The sequence below is a fragment of the Ascaphus truei genome, unplaced genomic scaffold, assembly GCF_040206685.1.
Source record: "Ascaphus truei isolate aAscTru1 unplaced genomic scaffold, aAscTru1.hap1 HAP1_SCAFFOLD_3581, whole genome shotgun sequence".
NCBI lineage: Eukaryota > Metazoa > Chordata > Amphibia > Anura > Ascaphidae > Ascaphus > Ascaphus truei.
The window spans coordinates 1-15,433 of record NW_027456598.1 but is presented as its reverse complement, the minus strand read 5'-3'; the positions used below and the strand labels follow the sequence as shown (position 1 = coordinate 15,433).

The 15,433-nt window shown below is 41.3% G+C and overlaps 1 long non-coding RNA gene across 1 annotated transcript; it reads right to left on the bottom strand.

The window, feature by feature from the left end:
• Positions 1-3,601: 3,601 nt before the first annotated feature.
• LOC142483702 (uncharacterized) lies at positions 3,602-9,755 on the bottom strand. Its single transcript, XR_012797422.1, has 2 exons — positions 9,050-9,755; positions 3,602-4,383 (listed from the first exon to the last, which is right to left on the bottom strand). It is a non-coding gene; the product is annotated as an uncharacterized LOC142483702 (long non-coding RNA).
• Positions 9,756-15,433: the final 5,678 nt, after the last annotated feature.

Below are 15,433 nucleotides of genomic sequence, written 5' to 3'. Positions count from 1 at the left end.
TCCCACTAATGTAAGTGGCAGGGTCCCTAACCTGAGGGCTGCCCCTGGCAACACTCACCTTACTGGGGAGCTCAGCTATCTCTGGCCCTGGGGGTACTGGCCTAGTACAGGGAGTCCCCAACTCCTGTACCCTACCTCCTTCCCTGGGCTGCTCCGGTCTCTCACTGACTAGTGTGCTCTTTTGCCCTGCGAAATGTATCCACTTGCTCTCCTGGCAGTCCTGCAGCCCTATTGGCTCCTATGAAGCACCTGATGTGCTTGGCCCTAAGCCTCATGGGAATTGTAGTCCCGTGGAGGCTGTACTTAAATTGGGGCCGCGTGCGCGCCCTCCCTCTGCCTATACTAACCCCTAATGGCCGCCACAACCTCTCACTAACTATCCCTACTCTCGCGCGACTCTCCTGCGCTTTCCCTGCCCTCACGCAACTGTTCCCTGCCTCTCGCAGCCTCCCTGCGCATGCGCGAGCTATCTGGGCCGCCGGGGACCTACTGCGCATGCGCAAACCGACGCAACATGGCGGCGCCCTATTCGCCCGGCTCCGGGAGCGCCGGGAGCCCTGAGACGCGTGTGCGGCCTTGGCAACCGGCTGCACGTGTCCCCGGCAACCCCCGAGCCGGGACCTGACCGCCCTCTCCCCTGCCATCGCCGGACGGAGCCGCCATTGGACGCGGCGGCCCCCGCGATCGGCAGTACGGTGAGGGGGGTGCTGGATTGCTGGGGAGACCGGGCTACATATATATATATATATATATACATACACACACACATCATACTTTCAGTGTATATACTTAGTTAAGTTATGGTGGGTAAATAACGTGACAAAACCCTCCACAGTAAAGCATATAGCAAATGGAAATATTACTGTATGCTTAAAATGAGCATACAGTAATATTTCCATCATATATATAAATATATATATATAAATTACACATACAAACCGCTCTGCGTGTTACACATACACACCGCTCTGCATGTTACACATACACACCGCTTGCGTGTTACACATACACACCACTTTGCGTGTTACACATACACACCGCTCTGCGTGTTACACAAACACACCGCTCTGCGTGTTACACATACACACCGCTCTGCATGTTACACATACACACCGCTCTGCATGTTACACATACACACCGCTTGCGTGTTACACATACACACCACTTTGCGTGTTACACATACACACCGCTCTGCTTGTACACAAACACACCGCTCTGCGTGTTACACATACACACCGCTCTGCGTGTTACACATACACACCGCTCTGCATGTTACACATACACACCGCTCTGCGTGTTACACAAACACACCGCTCTGCGTGTTACACAAACACACCGCTCTGCGTGTTACACAAACACACCGCTCTGCGTGTTACACATACACATCGCTCTGCGTGTTACACATACACACCGCTCTGCGTGTTACACATACACACCGCTCTGCGTGTTACACATACACACCGCTCTGCGTGTTACACATACACACCGCTCTGCGTGTTACACAAACACACCGCTCTGCGTGTTACACAAACACACCGCTCTGCGTGTTACACATACACACCGCTCTGCGTGTTACACATACACACCGCTCTGCGTGTTACACATACACATCGCTCTGCGTGTTACACATACACACCGCTCTGCGTGTTACACATACACATCGCTCTGCGTGTTACACATACACACCGCTATGCGTGTTACACATACACACCGCTCTGCGTGTTACACATACACACCGCTCTGCGTGTTACACATACACACCGCTCTGCGTGTTACACATACACACCACTCTGCGTGTTACACATACAGTACACACCGCTCTGCATGTTACATAAACACCGCTCTGCGTGTTACACATACTCACCGCTCTGCGTGTTACCCATACACACACCGCTCTGCGTGTTACACATACACACCGCTCTGCATGTTACACATACACACCGTTCTGCATGTTACACATATACACCACTCTGCGTGTTACAAATACACACCGCTCTGCATGTTGCATATACACACCGCTCTGCGTGTTAGACATATACACCGCTCTGCGTGTTACTGTCGAAAGCGTAAATAAAAAACACAGTGTGAGGTTATTTTGAAACAGAATAACACGTGAATTTATTCAAGTCAAGTGCACAACGGAGACAGCTTCAAAACAAAAGCTCTCTAAATAATAACACGATATGCCATATATTTATACCCTAAATCCTAAAGCTCCACCCCTTTATGGGGGGTCTTGCACGTCACTAAACATTACCTCATTTTGTAATACATAACAATACTAAAGCTGATGTCATTTTGTAATACATAATAATATTGTATAACTGCCTGTCAGCTAGAAACCATTCTGGGGTTAAATGGGATGTGCCTATTCTGTCGCCTAGCAATATGTTATGAGAATAAATTCTACTGCAAGAATCTAAGCTTATCTCATGGGTTCTCATAACTTTTAGCCTGTTTACACTTTCAATTTGAAGCTGATTGGATGAGGAAGAGTCAATAAGAGCGAAAACATTCCTTCTCTGCTTCACACATTTGTTTATACAGAAATGAAACACAGAAATTAGACTCACAAAGACAAGACAAGATGGCGGATTGAAATATTCACACAAAATGGCTTCATCCTAAATGGTGTTATGTTGTTATGCCAGACCCCCTAATGTCTCAACTTCGTCAGTCCCCCCTCTGATTCTTTAAAACATTGTTTTTTGAGAATTATTGGTATGATTTTAGTCCAGAAACACGTTGGGAGGCACAAGGGTGCTCCATCATTTCATAATGCTGCTTGAGGGTATAGGACAGTGCACGAGGGTGCCTGCCAAATGTAGTCATAGTCTCGTATGGCGTTATAGCCAAATTCTTTTCCAGAGTTAGAACATTGTACTTGGCATCTTCTTTCTTCAAGGGACTGCTGTAGATTGGTTCTGCAAACAATGGCATCATGTCTGCAGAGGGGGTTGCATATTTGTGGATCATGCCTTTGACAAACGTAACACAAACATAGAAGACAACGAGTATCACAATCATACACATTCAAAAATTTCGCTCCTAGTGATCCCACCAATCCAGTCAGCCCCAAAGGGTCCCAGTCTGTGTCACCTTCCTTCCTAAGTCTTTCTTGAATTTCTCCTATCTTATCTAACTCATGTTGTACCTTGCCACTCTGATCTTGGATGAAAACACAACATTGTTCTTTAATTAGGGCATATACACCTCCTTTTGATGCTAAAATATAATCTAAAACCATTCTATTTTGTAAGGCCATAAGCCTGATCTAAACCTGTTCTTGGTTTAATGATGAAATTAAAAACTGCAAAATTAAGGCCACATCCTTCCTGTAAATTGTTATCTGACTGAACATACATTTTTACACAGGTTTCATTGGTTGGTGGAGACACTTGACCCATAAATTGATTCTTGTTCCTAGTGTGTGATACACCCTTTAAAGAGGTTCCCTTAAAAAATGGGAAAATACAGAAATTATACACATAATACTAAAAACCTTATTTTATGCAAGCAACCTTTCTTTGGGTATGCAGTTGCTAGATAAAGGATATGGCATATATCTCTATCATCATATATTTTCAGCTATTACTGAGAATTGAAGGGGTTTGGTATCTGTGGAAGCGAAATGCATGATCCTCACCCCTGCACGCATTGTATACATCATTCACTCTGAATATCAGAACAGACAATGTCTGCGATGGTCAACATGGCTGACTTATGATCCTTTCCTTGTGGCTGACACACCCCCTGGGTGACCCCCTCCTCTCGTTGGAGGTGCAACACACTTCTGGATCAAAGTTTTGCTGCATATGACACATACATAGAGAGTGATGAGTACTGCCAAAACACATACAAGAGTTTTCACAAGCCTCACTTCCAGGAAACCAATCCTCCCATCAAGGCTCATTTCTACATACACCTTAAATTTCTAACTTAAACACACTCTAAAAAATAAAAATATTGAGTCTCTGAAAAATGAAATGTTCTGATAGAAATCAGGAATATTGAGTCTCTAAAAAATAGAATGTTTTGAGTCTTTGAAAAAATGAAATGTTCCTGATAAGACCAGGCCTCTGCCTGGTATCTTATTTTCCTCGTTGGTTAACGGTTAGAGTTTTGACTCGGCAAGACGTTAACTTGATGCGGCTGTGCTTTAGGTGACTTTGGTCTTTGATGTCGCTGGAACGTTTGGTGGAACTGGAACGAGCTTTACTGTACTTTGGGTCCAGGAAAAGAACTCTGCCACTTTAATTGCTGTATTGGTGGTTAGTACGGGCCCTTTCATCTGGGATGAAGAGCATGCTTGTTTAGGAACTACTTGACCTTTAACTCCGTCTCGTGTAGGTGCACTTTTATCATACCTTATGCCTAGAGAGACTCAAAAAATATATTAGTGGCATACAATACTTATTAATTGTTTTATTACCAATAGATGGTCCTTAATTTGTTCCTTTGAACTACTGATAGTCATAAGTCATCCCATAAGTGTCTCATAGGGAGATAATTTATACCTAGGACTAAATTCTTGTATCAATGTGTTTACTCCTGTCTTAGCATCCACATATAGACAGAGATATCTCCTATTAATGCTCCTCATATTTAAAACTAAGCAGCTAATGTGGACTTTACTGTACTACAATCTAAGTTCCTAAGGCTTTGGGCCTCAGTCATTGTCAAACCAATTGCTTCCATAATCAACTCTATCCTGTCTACAGGCCATATCCCTAAGACCTGGAAAACTACCAGAGCTGTCCCAATCTTCAAAAGTGGGGACAAAAACACTGTCTCAAACTACAGACCAATATCTCTTCTCCCAATACACACTTGCTCTCATTCATGCCTCACTATCATCTCCTCCGATGCAAATGGTATCAACCTTTTCATAAAATACTAACTAACCTTAAAACTTGCCCCACAAATTAAACATCCCAATAGCCTGCACTCATGGCTATTATTTCACACACAGTCACTCCTACCACACCCATTGTGGCCAAGCACTGCCATCTACAGCACTTATTCCCTCACCTGCTATCTCTGTAAATTCCCCTCAAACCTTAGATTGTAAGCTCTTAAGGGCAGGGATTTCCTTTCCTATTGTCTGATTTTGCTGCACTTACTATTCTATCATAATTCCCTCTACTGTATTCTTTATGAAGTGCTGAGAACATTTTTGACGCTATATATATAAAGTCATACATTGCAATACACTACTATCCAAAGTCATGGACAAAAATGTGTTCACTCCCAATTAAACAATTACTATACTAAGACAAATACCCCTAGCCAATTCCAGTCAGGCCTCCACCCCAAACACTCCATTGTAACTATTCTGCTAAAATGTGAAATGCCTTGCATATAATATATACCCTGCTCACTTATGTAACTGTATTTGCCACTATATATCACCTGTCCTTTAACTCTATACCTAGAACTTATCCAAAAACGAGAGGTGACTCCAAATGCACCACTTTGGCAAAACATTCTAAAAATATTTTAACAATAACTACTTCTTATAATAAAATAGAACACCAATGGAAAAATAAATGGTTAAAAATTATAAAATATATCACATATTCAGTTAATAGACAAATGATTTTGTATAAGACTTCACACTAATGTCTTGCTTTATATAATCTCTTTGCACAGTGCTGAGCACACGGTCAGCTTTATCATTTTAAAGACACTCTGCATATTCATCTGACTAAAGAAAAAATATTTTCTATAAGACTTGTTTCCGGGCAAAGAGCCATTTTCTTTCTGGGCGTTTCGCCAATTGACCCTGAAAAGATAAGATAATGACACACCACCGCTTCCTCCTAAAAATAATTATTATTGGATTGGAACTTTTGCTTAAAGTTTAAATACATGGAGCTTTATCCAGAGCCCTAAGAACTACATTTTTTATGACCTTTCAAAAATTAACCAACGGGCCTTTATATAGCTGAGGTTCATATAACTTCTTAACACACAAATAACGCCACACGCTCATGCTATCTCCCTCCACTCAGTTCTCTTTAATGCCTTCTGTATGAACTTTCATAGTTTCACTGATTTAATTCACTACAAATTTATGCTATCCTGTTGCAATTCTGTCCTTTCTCAAGCTACACAAACCTATTTCTTTCCATTAATCAACACTCATAAGACTACCCCACACAAATTCTTCCTTCATCTCACCTCAGGACTTTTGCTGACTATTTTTAAGAAAGAGATTGAATCCATACACCAGAACATTCCCTCTTTTTCCTCCTATCCTACTTTGCTTCCAACTCTCTACCTGCTTTCCTTGACTCTTTTTCCACTGTCTCAAAAGAGTGTCACCATCACTGTTGATCTCCTCTTCTCCCTCTAATCTGCTACATTTCCATTCTCCTTCAAACATGTAATAGTTATACCATGACTCAAAAATAGCAAGCTTGACCCTACCTCTCTTTCTAACTACTGAACTTGTCTTGCATTCTCCTGCTTGCTCCATTTTCTCACACCCATTCTCTCCTTAACCCTCTACAATCTGACATCTGCACTGCTCCCTCCACGGAGACAATTCTCACTAAAATAACTCATGAATTACATGCTGCCCAAGACAGAGGTCATCACACTCTGCTCCTATTACTCCACCTCTCTGAAGCATTTGCCTCTGTGGACCACACTCTTCTCTTTTCTCTGTACACACTCTCTCTAGGTGACCTAATAACATCTCTTAGGTTTAAATATCACCACTATGCTGACAACACCCTCATTTACTTTTCAACCCCTGACCTTACACCTGCCATACAAACCTAAGTTTCTGAATGTCTCTCTGTTATCTCATCCTGGAAGATCCTCTTTCGCCTTAAATTAAACATGGCAAAAACAGAGTTCCTCATACTTCCTCCCAAACCTGACCCTATTATCTCCTTCCACATTACTCTTGAATCTTCCATGCAGTAGCTCAAGCACGCTGCTTAGGGGTTACTCCCTCAACTCCTCTCTCATATTCTCCTCTTTCATTCAAAACATTTCTATAACTGTCGCTTTTTCCTCCACAATATCACAAAGATACACCTGTTCCTCTGTTGCTCAACTATTAAAACTCTGATTCAGACCCTCATTCTCTCCCCTCTTGATTACTGTAATCCCCTGCTATCCCAGCTTCCTGACTTTCACCTGTCTTCCCTACTATCTATCCCAAACGCTGCTGCGAGAATCACTCTACTCTTTAAACTCTGATTCTGCGTTTCCCCTCCTGAAATTCCTCTCCTGGCTTCTAATCAAGTCCTACTGTTTCTGTATGCTCTCCCTACCTACCAAGTAGATTGTAAGCTCCTCAGAGCAGTGACTTCTCTTTGCTCAACTTTTACTTTTATGTCTGGATCACTTATTCTATGACCTCTTACCTTTACCATTTGATAACTATATGATTACGACATGCACCACTCCTGTGAAGCGCTGAGCCTATTAATGGCGTTCTATACATGAAAACATACAATACAATATATACTTCAAACAATGCTTATGAGCTTTTACCCACATTTTTAAACACAACATATTCCATGTGTTTTTACTGGTTACACACAATACAGAACACACACAATACAGACACTCAAAGAACATAGACACAAACTTCTCTCCTACACAGCGAATCAGCTTCTCATATAAATAACCTGCTTTTATTCTCTTTCTAGTTGCCATTAGAACAGAAGGAAAAAGAATATTTTCTGGTTCAAAAGACCTATTCGTGTGGCCAGTACGAACAAATCTTTTCAATTCTATTCTTTTTCTTCTACTCTCTCTCTTAGGGCTGCTCTGCAATTACTGGCAACATGTCCTACCTTTTTACACTTATAACACTTTATGTCCCTTCCAAACAATTTCTGTCCCTTCCAAACAATATACACACAGTCTCTAATTGTATCCCAATTTCTGCATATAAACTTTTCATAAAAATAACCCTCTACTTCCTCAACACCACATATGCCTTAATTATCTATCGGCAAATTCACTTGCTATTTCTTTCCTATTCACTTTCTTTTTCACTTGTTATTATATTAACTTCTGTCCTGGCAATGGTAAAAATTAATGCAGCGGGACCCTTCTGTCCCTCAACATAATTCTTTTGTCCCATATTAACGTAAGGTATGTTTCCCTGTGGGATTCAAAAACACACAAGACGGCGCTCCCTGAGCTTATCAATCCCACAGAAAAAGACCCCTCTTTCATTTAAACATCTGCGCAATTAGTTGATAATAGTACAAACAGTGCCATTCACTGGCCAACAAAATATTTATATTGTCTCTTTTCTTTCTCTGTATTCATTCTTCATTATTTTCGTCTGCAGACACACAATCCTTTGAGAATTTTTGGTTTCCCATTATTCCCCTGTTACAGAAATCAAATTTAATTGACCTGTACAATACTTCCTCGGTTACAGAAATCAACTGTTAATTGACCTGTACAATTTAGCGTTACAATAATCAACGCAAGCTGATTACGTACAACTCTTTTGGCATGTTATTGTTCTGAATAGTGTAAATATGCAGATAAGGACCTGTCACGAGACTGTTCCCCAATCACATTTTCTCACCATAACTATACCAAAGAAAAACTTGAATCACTTCAGCGGGTCCAACCCAGTCCTGATAAACCTTATACTTTTATGACATGGATACAGATAAGACCTTCTAACCAGATATCCATGAACTCACTTGGTATGTAAATGACAAAACAGAGCAAATGTACAATCAGGGACCCGTCCTGCTCCGACAACAAAAATATTTATCACAACCCAGGACGGTCTGAAAACAATCCCTTTAAGCACAAAAACACTCACTTTCATCACCAAAACACCAAAACCTTTAACGGGACTCTTACCTTAGCCCCCAACAACTCCCAACAACTCCTACACTCCAAAATGAACACAGGAACAGAGAACAATAAATTCACGTGAAACTGCTAGGGATTCTTACTCGTCACATCAGATAAGACACCGTTCAAAAATCAGCTCCCCGCACCACTCAAAACTATTTAATCAGGCTGTTTGTCTAAGAAATGCAGGTAGCCTTACCTTGATTCATATGTGAGCTCAGGTTTGAGTGATGGAGGAGTGATTCATCCGGGTGCTCGATTCCGATGATATTGAGTCCCTACTTCGGATTGCGCCATCTGTCGAAAGCGTAAATAAAAAACACAGTGTGAGGTTATTTTGAAACAGAATAACACGTGAATTTATTCAAGTCAAGTGCACAACGGAGACAGCTTCAAAACAAAAGCTCTCTAAATAATAACACGATATGCCATATATTTATACCCTAAATCCTAAAGCTCCACCCCTTTATGGGGGGGCTTGCACGTCACTAAACATTACCTCATTTTGTAATACATAACAATACTAAAGCTGATGTCATTTTGTAATACATAATAATATTGTATAACTGCCTGTCAGCTAGAAACCATTCTGGGGTTAAATGGGATGTGCCTATTCTGTCGCCTAGCAATATGTTATGAGAATAAATTCTACTGCAAGAATCTAAGCTTATCTCATGGGTTCTCATAACTTTTAGCCTGTTTACACTTTCAATTTGAAGCTGATTGGATGAGGAAGAGTCAATAAGAGCGAAAACATTCCTTCTCTGCTTCACACATTTGTTTATACAGAAATGAAACACAGAAATTAGACTCACAAAGACAAGACAAGATGGCGGATTGAAATATTCACACAAAATGGCTTCATCCTAAATGGTGTTATGTTGTTATGCCAGACCCCCTAATGTCTCAACTTCGTCATTACACATACACATCGCTCTGCGTGTTACACATACACACCGCTATGCGTGTTACACATACACACCACTCTGCGTGTTACACATACACACCGCTCTGCGTGTTACACATACACACCGCTCTGCGTGTTACACATACAGTACACACCGCTCTGCATGTTACATAAACACCGCTCTGCGTGTTACACATACTCACCGCTCTGCGTGTTACCCATACACACACCGCTCTGCGTGTTACACATACACACCGCTCTGCATGTTACACATACACACCGTTCTGCATGTTACACATACACACCACTCTGCGTGTTACATATACACACAGCTCTGCGTGTTACATATACACACCGCTCTGCGTGTTAGACATATACACCGCTCTGCGTCTTACACATACACACCGCTCTTATGTTACACATACACCCCGCTCTTATGTTACACATACACACCGCTCTGCGTTTTACACATACACACTGCTCTGCATGTTACATATACACACCGCTCTGCGTGTTACACATACACACCGCTCTGCGTGTTACACATACACACCGCTCTGCGTGTTACACATACACCCCGCTCTGCGTGTTACACATACACCCCGCTCTGCATGTTACATACACACCGCTCTGCGTGTTACACATACACACCGCTCTGCGTGTTACACATACACACCGCTCTGCGTGTTACACATACACACCGCTCTGCGTGTTACACATACACACCGCTCTGCGTGTTACACGTACACACCGCTCTACGTGTTACACATACACACGGCTCTGCGTGTTAGACATATACACCACTCTGCGTGTTACACATACACACTGCTCTGCATGTTACACGTACACACCGCTCTGCGTATTACACGTACACACCGCTCTGCGTGTTACACATACACACCGTTCTGTATTACACGTACACATCGCTCTGCGTGTTACACATACACACCGCTCTGCGTGTTAGACATATACACCGCTCTGCATGTTACACATACACACCGCTCTGCGTGTTACACATACACCCCGCTCTGCGTGTCCACATACACACCGCTCTGCGTGTTACACATACACACCGCTCTGCATGTTACATATACACACCGCTCTGTGTTTTACACATACACACCGCTCTGCGTGTTACACATAAACACCGCTCTGCGTGTTACACGTACACACCGCTCTACGTGTTACACATACACACCGCTCTGCGTGTTACACATACACACCGCTCTGCGTGTTACACGTACACACCGCTCTACATGTTACACATACACACCGCTCTGCGTGTTAGACATATACACTGCTCTGCGTGTTACACATACACACCGCTCTGCATGTTACACGTACACACCGCTCTGCGTGTTACACGTACACACCGCTATGCGTGTTACACGTACACACCGCTATGCGTGTTACACATACACACCGTTCTGTATTACACGTACACATCGCTCTGCGTGTTACACATACACACCGCTCTGCGTGTTACACATACACACCGCTCTGCATGTTACACGTACACACCGCTCTGCGTGTTACACGTACACACCGCTCTGCGTGTTACACGTACACACCGTTCTGTATTACACGTACACATCGCTCTGTATTACAAAGGTATGTACACACGGAGCCTCTCTGCTCCACCATCACAGATGTAGATCTCCTCACTCAGGAAGATGGGCAGTGTTGTGTGGGTCTCTGTTTGGGTCTATCGGAGTTACAGTTTACGCCAATTCTGGGGCAGGGAAACTCTATAAGATAATATATTTGAAATAAATGAAAATATGTATGTATTTTATCAACGAAATCTTACTAAAATAAGCCGGGATGTTTTCCCTTGATTCTGTATGGTGTGTTACATTTGCACCACAATGTGCCTGGGAACATGGCGGCTTAGAATGGAAATACTCATTGTCCTTCCATTCCCCTCACAGGTCTCTCCCTGTCATGTGAAACATGTGAATTAATTCAGCGTGATACTCCAACTGAATGTGTGGGACCAAAACTGCGATGCGCTGACACATCCATGTCTAATGCGTGTGTCTCTCTGCTGGTTAAAGTTGTAATACGTGAGTTATTTTAGCCCTGTTACTGTAACGAGCGGTCGGCCATTTTATTTGCCAACATTTATATTCACTGCAAAAAAAGCTGCATGTATGTGTAAGACTTATTTAATATTTACTAAATCTCTGGATTTCAGAATTAGTTGTTTTTTCAAAAGTAACTAAATACATTTTGAAAATCGAAACAAAATTATATCTTTGAAGCTCATATATTTATATACATTTAATAAGTTTATTTCATACAGTACAGCGCGCGGTACGCAGCACATAGGAATGCTACACACAGTCCCTGCCCCGCAGAGCTTACAATCTATGATTTTGGTGCCTGAGGCACAGGGAGATAAAGTGACTTGCCCAAGGTCACAAGGAGCCGACACCGGGAATTGAACCAGGTTCCCCCGCTTCAGACTCGGTGTCACTGTTATCAGATCCCGTTCTCACTGAGCTGCTCCTTCTCTACATATACAGAAATGTAGCCAACATTCTTAAAGTCGCCGGCGCGCTTCAGCGGGATGTACTGTACATAACACACCAGCGGGATGTATTGTACATAACACACCAGCGGGATGTACTGTACATAACACACCAGCGGGATGTACTGTACATAACACACCAGCGGGATGTACTGTACATAACACAGCAGCGGGATATACTGTACATAACACAACAGCGGGATATACTGTAAATAAAACAGCAGCTGGATATACTGTACATAACACAGCAGCGGGATATACTGTACATAACACACCAGCGGGATATACTGTACATAACACAGCAGCGGGATATACTGTACATAACACACCAGCGGGATATACTGTACATAACACAGCAGTGGGATATACTGTACATAACACACCAGCGGGATATACTGTACATAACACACCAGCGGGATATACTGTACTGTACATAACACACCAGCGGGATATACTGTAAATAACACAGCAGCGGGATATACTGTACATAACACACCAGCGGGATATACTGTACATAACACCAGCGGGATATACTGTACATAACACAGCAGCGGGATATACTGTACATAACACACCAGCGGGATATACTGTACATAACACAGCAGCGGGATATACTGTACATAACACACCAGCGGGATATACTGTACATAACACACCAGCGGGATATACTGTACATAACACCAGCGGGATATACTGTACATAACACAGCAGCGGGATATACTGTACATAACACAGCAGCGGGATATACTGTACATAACACAGCAGCGGGATATACTGTACATAACACACCAGCGGGATATACTGTACATAACACACCAGCGGGATATACTGTACATAACACACCAGCGGGATATACTGTACATAACACACCAGCGGGATATACTGTACATAACACACCAGCGGGATATACTGTACATAAGTAGAGTAAGGATGAATGAAAGGCGGTCACTGCAAACAGGAATCAGCCATCAAGTAGAAAAATAAAAATAACCTTTAATGAAACATGTTGCTGTACATCACAGATTAGTCCTCTGACGCGTTTCGTTCCGCTGTGGAACTATATCAAAGAGTGACTAGTATTGGCATAGAGGCATCTTAAATAGGCAAGCCCTTAACATTCATTGGTTCAATCACAGGTGTTACTACTCAGATAATCATATAGAAAATACTGAGGGGAGGGAGTTGGTATAACCCATAAGAGCACTGCTATGCATGATTAATTGATTCAAAAACAACATACATATATTTAACCCCAGATTTTTAAAAAACACTAAAAATCACGAACATTTGATGTATAGCATACATACAGAATTAAAAATGGAAAATGAAAAATGAACTATTTGTTTGTATATATTTTATGGAGACGTATAATTAATTATAAAGAATGGGGATTAACAAATAGGAGGAAAAAGGTATATAATAATATATATATATACACACATGCACCCGACCTTGAACTGAATCTATGATCATTAACAGTATAATATAATGCCGGATCATAATAGGATGTTGGATATATAATCTTATTGAATAACCATAGTTGTAACTCTGATCACAACATAACGTATAACACTTAGTTAGATCTATATTGTTAAAGGGATATAGCGATATATGAATAAGGCATAATACAGTTTTTTGAGAACCAGTATACTATTATGGTCAGACTACAAACTACTGCATTAATGGATTGGAATACACTCCCAAGACCCCCACATATCCACTCAACCCTGAAGGAAGTGTTTAAGCTCCCAATCAAGGTTGATGCCATGTGGATGAAGGGTGTTGAGAGTGTATATCCAATACATCTCCTGTTGTATTCCAGGGGGAGCATGGAGGAAAATAGAACAGAAAAAAAACAGAAAAACAATCTAAGTGTAAACAGTATTTAAAGTGCAAAATTCAATATCTTGTCTTGGCTCGTATGTTGTGCCTACTTACAAGATGTAAGTTGTTTTCAAGCGTTTTAGACACACAATGGTCTCTGCTATGGATGTTGTTCTCCACTTAATGAAGCGGTCTGTCACGAATAAAATCAATAGAAATCAGTCGTGTCACCAATAAACGATGGCACTTGAAAAACAAGGGGTTGTAAAAACCTGTCCACATACCGCGATAACCCATCTCCCAAAGATCCAATACTCGCTACAATAGGTCGACCAGGAGGGTCAACCAGCGATTTATGGATCTTTGGTCCTGCCATCGTTTATTGGTGACACGACTGATTTCATCACCGGTATTCAGGAGTTCTCCTGGCACAAAGAATACAGGTGGATCACCATGGATGTGACCTCCCTGTATTCTATTATAGAACACAAACACGGCCTTGCAGCCTTTGAGCACTTTCTTGATTTATCTACATTATCAATCTCACATTGCACTTTTCTGTTAGAATGTATATCATTTTTACACACACACAATTATTTTTTATTTGATTCACTTTTTTATTTACAAAAGTTGTGCACTGCAATGGGCACGAGTTTTGCACCTTCATATGCGAATTTATTTATGGGTTTTTGGGAATCACATTTTATTTATCACAGTGACAATTCATATCGTCATAATATCGTCTATTACAAGAGATATATTGACGATTTGATCTTTATTTGGAAGGGTGATGAAATTTCACTAATATATTTTATTAATTATTTGAACACTAACACATATAATCTTAAATTTATGTTTGAACACAATATTAATAATATTCATTTCTTAGACGTATTCCTGTATATCGATGGTGAATCTAACATCCAGACAGACATCTATAAAAAACAAATTCTAGAAATACATTGTTAAGGGCAAATAGCTCTCATCCCCGGTCCTTGATAAGGAACATTCCAGGGGCTCAATTTATTAGATTAAAACGTTTATGCTCTAATAATGAAGTATTTCTATCCAGAGCTAAAGAGATGTCTGACAAATTTCTTGAAAGGGGATATTCTGCTAAAGACGTTACATCAGCATTTAGAAAAGCAGATATTATGGACAGAAATACACTGATCCGTAAGAAAAAGAGACAATTTATTTCTAAACATGATCGAAATTTTTAATTGTTTTCAGAAAATAAAAAGAGTCCACTGTTTATTACCACATTCAATACGCAATCACAGCAAATATGCTGTAATACTGTACATAACACACCAGCG